Source organism: Egretta garzetta, unplaced genomic scaffold, assembly GCF_000687185.1.
Source record: "Egretta garzetta isolate BGI_Z169 unplaced genomic scaffold, ASM68718v1 scaffold94, whole genome shotgun sequence".
NCBI lineage: Eukaryota > Metazoa > Chordata > Aves > Pelecaniformes > Ardeidae > Egretta > Egretta garzetta.
The window spans coordinates 1,049,032-1,056,103 of record NW_009259683.1 but is presented as its reverse complement, the minus strand read 5'-3'; positions in this window follow the sequence as shown (position 1 = coordinate 1,056,103).

The window sequence follows — 7,072 nt, the reverse complement described above, 5'->3', positions numbered from 1 at the left end:
GTGGCCTGGCCTGGCCTCTGCCTGTCCCTGTCCCCATCCAAAGGGAGGTCCATGATGCCCGGGCTGGGCAGGACATGGTGCTGCAAGAGCTTCTGAGCAAGGGTGTCTTTGCTGAGACTGCCCACCCCCCTGCCACCTTGGGTCTGTCCCACTCCATCTGAGCTGGGTGCTGGAAAATCTCAGTACTGCATCAGCGCACAGTCGCACAGCAGGTTTGAGTCTGTAATGCACATTTTGTCGCTTCAATGTTTTTTTTCAGGGAATGGTGAATTGTGGTGTTTTCTGGTTTTAAGTCGAGTCTTTGATCTTGCAAGTAGAAACCCAAGCTCTTGATGGCACCGAGCAACTTGGCACCTATTTGTGATCCCAGCAATGACGATTCACAAGCAAAGGATTCTGCTATCATCTCGCCTGTGGATGTTGGCTGAGCAGAGCAAGCAAGCCCACCTTCGCCAAAGCAGAAGCAGAAGCACTTCACCGAAATGTGAAGCAGTTAGTTAGACCTTTCACTGAGGGTGCCAGAGACATGGGCAGAAACCACCCGTTTTCCTAGAGGGGCACGTTATGTCGGGTTGCTGTCTCGAGAACAGGCAATGGCATGGGAAAGGGACAGGGGCCTTCTTAATCTCTCTTGCTAATGCTGTTCCATTTTGAATGGGATCGTTAAATATTAAAAGAGTGAAAGATCAAAAGATAGAGAATGACTTTTAGCCTGTTTGTGAGGCCTCTCACGTTTGCAGTTCCAATCCAGTGTAGATGTAGGTATTTTTTAGAGAGAAGAAGAGATGCGATGAGCAAGAACAAATAAGCCAAGCGCCAAAATGCTGTAGTCGTTAGCACACTTCTGAGAGTTACAAACTGTGTGGTTTTGTCCTTTCAGATAGCAGACAGAATTAAATTTACATTTCCCACATTCTCAGTGATGCCTCCATCACCAGAAGATTGAATGGGTAAGGGTCTTCTGCTAGATCCGGGAGATGTATCTAGGAACCCCATAGCTAGAAGCCCCAACCAGAGACAGGAACTTATATTTGTGGAAGACACTGTGCCGGTATCATCTCTCTCCTTGCCACTTCCTAATGACGAAGTTAAGTGGCTCACTACTCAGCCAAATGTTTTTGGACCTCCACTGCCTAAATATCTAGCTCTGCTAACGTATTCCACTTGAAACATATGGCCTACCCTGACAACTGTGTACTTCACTAGCCAGTAAAGCATCAATAGTTAGAAATCACAACAGAAATCCCAAATTGCCTTTGCAGGCCTAGTCCTCAGCTATGCCCTGCATTCCAGTTCAAAGAACTCTGCCGAACACGGGAAATTGAGACAAAGAAACATTTCAAAGGGAAACTGTGGGCTGGATTCTCTAATTACTTTCCACTTTTCCAAATTATCTGTAAAATGCAAGAAGCATCCACTTTGCAGGGGTAGAAATGGCTATGCAAGATGCAAAGCTGGTCAAAATAAGGGTCTACTCGGATTAAAACACAGTAATAAATATAGCTAGGTAGGCTCTGAACTTTTAGTTATAAGGTCAAGCAAAATTCCTTAAAACACTCTTATGATAAGATTAAGATGTCTGAGAGCCCACTTGTGCTGCTCAGGGCTCTGAAGTGCAGTAAGGATACTCAGGAAAAAAGTCTGCTTACTTAGAAAGTAGACATACGCTGCTGTGCTGTGCCTTGCAGCTTTTTTAAATGAAGTGTATGCCTCACCTGTGTCCTCCCCACTGCCTCCCCATGACTTTGCAGCCTCAGGAACAGTCCCAGAATCCCTTCCCTGAAGTTGCTGCTTCCACTGCTTGCCTGCTTCATTTTGGCTGGGTGAGGAAGTTGAGCACTAGCTGTTCTGTTTCCCGCCCCCTGAGATTCTGCAGAAGGAGCTCAGGGAAGAGCAGACAGGATTTTGTCAGACTCTGCCTAGACCTATAGGCAAAAGATGCCCTTTATTCCCTGCAAGTTACCACCAAGGACGAGACAAAAGGTGTTCTGTGTTTTTCTCCCTCTGTTTGTCCTTGGACTTCGCCACTGGCAGCTGCTCTGCTGGCGCTAGTTGGGTATAAGGTTCCATAAAGCAGAAGGGCTAATTTAGGTTTATCAAACTGCAGACATTCCCCTTTATCCCTTCCAAGTACAGCCCAAATCAGGCTTTTTGGCCAGGATCTTCAGGAAAGAAGTGCAAAACATGACTAGTCTGACTTATTGCTGCAGGGGACTTCCATTTCACTGGGGGAATCCCCTGCAGAGAACATGCGGGTAATTTCCACTCTGTACAAGGCAGACAATCTGCTTCAGACTGATTGTGGTCCCTTGGGTTCCTGAAATATATTTGGTCATTCATATTGAAAGGACTGAACAAGCCTACTGTGTGGGCTTTGGTTTGCTGTGGTGGATGCGCTAGCCTACTCCTTAAGCATGCATTAATCTTGCATTAACCATAGAGGACATTAGCCCATATTCTTCTGGAACCTTAACTTTCTTAAAAGGGAATATGAGTGCTCACAGCTTCTTTTTTTATGCTCAGAATTTTATGCATTTTTAATCAGAAAACCAAGCTCTGATGCTGTGAATTAAGATGTTACGAAACCAACAGAAAATAATAGGAATGCGGAGGTGCTGAAGAGCATGTGGAAATAACATCTAAACCCCCCAATTTTCTTTTCTAACCTTTCTAACCTTTCTTTTCTAACTTTTCAACATTCTCTCCCATGTACGGTGATGAATTAAGACAGGCAATGCAGGGGATTCTTCCAGTTACAGGTCACTACATTACAATAGCTTTGGAAATAAAGATTTCTCCCCTCAGTACATACAAGATGAGATTTTTAAAGCAGTGGCTTAGTCTAGGATTCAGTTGTTAACGATTTCTGTCTAGAAACTATCACAGAATTATCCTGTGCAATTATCTTAAGTTGGCCTCTAAACCAGCACATAGAAACAAACCTCTATTCCGGACGCTAGGCAGTGATTTATTCCCTATCTTAAAGAAAAAGCCAGGCTTTCATTAAGGACACGGAAACAAGTTATTACCTCCCTCCCACCCATCCCTAATATGTTTTATCTTTATTCTTTACAATCCTGGATAGCAAAGCGGCTGAGAGCCGTGAGGATCTCTGATGCCACATGGTTATTGTCCTAGTTGTTTCTTCTGGTTCCAGCTGAATGACAGTGGGAGCTGCCCTGCTTCTGAGGAAAGGGGAGGAGGAGGAGCTGCAAATTCTTGGGGTTTTTTAGGTTAGAGTGAAAGAGATCTTAAAAATTGTTTGCCTCAATAGCTTACAACTCTTTTCCTATTTAATGGCTTGAAAAGATTAGGGTGAATAAATTCTAATGATTTGGGGGTTTACTCTATTGTAGAACAAATAAGGCAGGCTAGCAATAACTTGTCTCTGTGCCCACGCAATCATTTTACTTCAGAATGCCATGAAAATACTTTAAACAGATTTCTGTCAAGGCACTATTTGAGTAATAGGCTTACCTGGTGTTCAGGATGCAACCATGTTTTCCTTCGTACAGGATGTCTTTTTTTAAGGGATGAGGACATACACAATTAGCTGAAAACTCTAATGCAATTTCTGCTGCCAATACCTTCCTTGCTACTCTGCTTCATTCTACATGCTGATAGCGAGAAAACAAAATGAACGTGAAGAATCCTGATCGCTCAGCCACTCAAACACTGTCTCTTCAGACACAGCTGGTGCTTTAGAGATCAGGGTACCTGTGAATTTCAGTTTACATTTGCCAACATACAGAGTAGGATTCATCCCAGCGGCAACAAAAGCAAAGTGAGATTGGAGGGGAAAAAAATAAAATCATATGCAGTGTGAGAATAAACTATCTACAAATGGCAGAAAAAGAGTTATCAGAGAGGGAAAAAGAATAGAGAACAGCCAGATCCTCTGGACTGTCCTTAAGGCTTTGTGCCACCGCGGCAGTATAAGGAAAGCCAGCTATGGGAGCGGAATCCCCTAACAGCATGAAGCTGCTGCAGACTCATGCCATTCTGCATCCCTGCCCCAGCTCAGGATGGAGGAGAAGATGTGGGCCTGGTGCTGAGAGCAGCCTCCTGCCTGCCTGCCCAACAGCCCTGTGGGGCCCACAACTCAGCGGGGAAGAAATGGGGGGAGCGGCACGGGCCGGGATAGCTCCTGCGGAGCTGAAAAGTGGAATCAGGTAAAGAAGGAATAAAGGCACCTTTGTGCCCGTTCCTCCAATCCTCTGCTGATAATAGCTCAGACGGATGAAATGATCTGGTTCATTAGGATTTGGCTGAAAGAGAATGATAGAACAACAGGGCGCGCCGTGGACAGCTGAGTATTTCCATCTCACTTTTTAATGTGAAATATTAAAGTTTTGAAAAAGACACATGCTATCCCAAGAGAGATACCATTATCTTTTCAGCTGTATCACAGCTGAGATAATTCCTCATCTTTTCTCCACCTCAGAAAACCAATCCCTTTTTATCAGTTATAACTTGACGACAATGTCCATTTAACAACTTAAATAGCAGTATTAAAATGACATGTCCTTTTAAATAGGAGTGAACAATAATTCATAAATCGAAATGCAGAAGAAACATCGAAGTTGCATTTTTCTATTTCTTATTTTGACGTGTAACAATAACTTATAACTTAATTTCTGTTTTTTAACTGAACAGAAATAGATAAAACCTGCCATAACTGAGATCTCAGTACAGCTAAATACGTCTAAAAATCTAAATTGATCCAATACTCCCTTAAATTAAACACTCTTAAACGGCAACTTGTCTCAGGTTTCTCCAACTTTGTGGATTTTGATTGACGTATCTGTCCTTGTAACAGACACTCTAAATCAAGAGGCCTTAACTACAGAAGTGTCCTTAACTACAACCGTCTTAAAGCGCAACTGCCTGCGCCAGGTGAGCTGCACTCCGGTGCCTCCCTCCGAGGAAGCTGCAAGCTTCTGTGAGAGTAAAGAGCTCGGGCTGTTTTGGATGCGTCCGGTGTTGAAAAAAGCGTCAGCTTTTAGAAACCACATAAAACTAAGCGGGGGGGCGGGGGGGAGTGTTATGTGTGTGCCTCCAGCATGGGTGAAATCTGACAGGGGAGTATTGCCACTCACTTCAAAAGGGCCAGGATTTCACCCTGTGTGACCCAAACTTCCAGAAGTCTTCCAAAGGATTTTGAATAACACAATATTATGCAACCTTTAACATCCGAGGGCCAAACACGTTATTTTGAAAGGTGAGAAGGATAAAACTGGGAGCAGTGGACTACCCTGCCCTGCTGCTCTTTACGCTGCATAGGTTGGGCTCGTTCAAAACCTCCACTTTCAAAATCACTGGGCACACCTCGGTGCACGTGTTCTGTTCGTAAGGCAGCACAAACCTTCCTCCTAGTTGAGTTGTCCTTAAGCTAGGCCCTACCATGTCGGGCTTTGGGCCAGAGGTTACACACCAAAAGAAAAATCAGGGCCTGACTGGTGATGACTCAAACCCTTCCCTCAGCACTGGAACACTTCAGCACTCCCTTGATTTTTTTGGCACCGGGAATTTATGACCCAGATTCTGGGACACTGTATGGCCACATCCTACCCCTGTCTGAATTAGGCTATTCACTGAGCGGCTCGCTCTGTGCTTCCCGCGGATCCTAGCAGAAAAGGACTATAATGAAGCACACCGGGCTGTCCCTGAAGTGAAGTCCTGACACGGGCTGAGGAGTTTCAATAGGCGGGGTATTCGAACAGGAAAATTTATGCCTCCTCTAAGGCACCTTTAAGCAATCAGAGCAACATTAAGGAAATGCGGTAGAAGACTCATTTAGAAGCAAATTTCATCGCTTCCTGGGTGGTGTTCAGGAGGCCTGTTTTGGGACAACTGAAAGGAGAAGGCATGACTCAGGTGATCTTAGAAAAGGGGACCGCAATGTCAAGAGCGCGCAGTGCAGCCGGCAGCCCTTCACTGCGATGAGGAGCATTACTCGCAGGAGATTTGCATTCTTTGAAGGATTTTTACCCACCATATTTTGTTAATTACTTAGTTATTAGTCCTTGTGAGAAGTCAACGCGTGCCGGCAGACAGAAACCCACCTAGCTGACACGAGGAGCTTTCCTCCACGAGTTCACCAGAAGCAGGAAAATATCTCATAAACGCACGCAGAATATCAAGAACTAGCTCACTGCAGTATTTTTAAGTTTAGGTGAAAATGTCACCAGGATTATTTAACAAAGAAATAGGAAGAGACCATAAACCCAGATATTTCCAAACAATTACTCCATAAAGATTAATTTTATGTAAGGGAAACTTCAAAAAAATCACTTCTGTTGTCTGGATATAACATGAGAACAGGTGCCAATAACGTTTCTAATCCTTAGATCTCTCAGCAGCGCTTCAAGTTCTCAATTTCTGTCTGTTTGGTAGCACGGGCTCCACCTACACTGTAACCATGAGTCAGAAAAAGTACAATACTTCACCTGCTCAAGCAGGGAGAAGCTTTTCCTTGTACGTGTGGAATGGCGAGAACACGTTTTATTTGTTAATGCCCTTTAGTTGCTAAAAGGGGGGAAATAGTTGCTAAAAGGGGGGAAATACTTTGGCTCACCGTTACCCCTTTACCCTTGGCTGGTGTATTTCCCTGCTAGAGGAAGGAAGGCTCGAGGTGATAAAAGTTCACGTAACATGCAGTTTAGGCTTAGCTACCATACGTAAAGTTTAAAGCAGCAGGTTTAGCAGAGGCACAAGCGTATCCCGGTTGCTCCAACACAGCCGGTGACCTGACCGCCAGTTCTGTTAGAGGTTTGTTTTGTTCCAGGTTACTATTACTCAGGCTAGACGTGTAGCATTTGAGCGTGGCTCTGGCTTGGCCTCTCCCATTCCTTATCGCGGTGCTCGCCACGGAAGCGATGCCTGCTCTCGTGGGAGGCGAGATGCATTTACCTGACCGTGCCCACGCTGCAGCACCTCTCTCCCGCGGGGATGCTGCACCTCACCCGATGTCGCGGCCGGGGGCCGTCTGTGCCATCAACCCGCGCTATCGCGGCGCAGCAGCCTCGTGGCCGAAACCACCACGACAACACCGCCCGGCTGACCGTCAGGG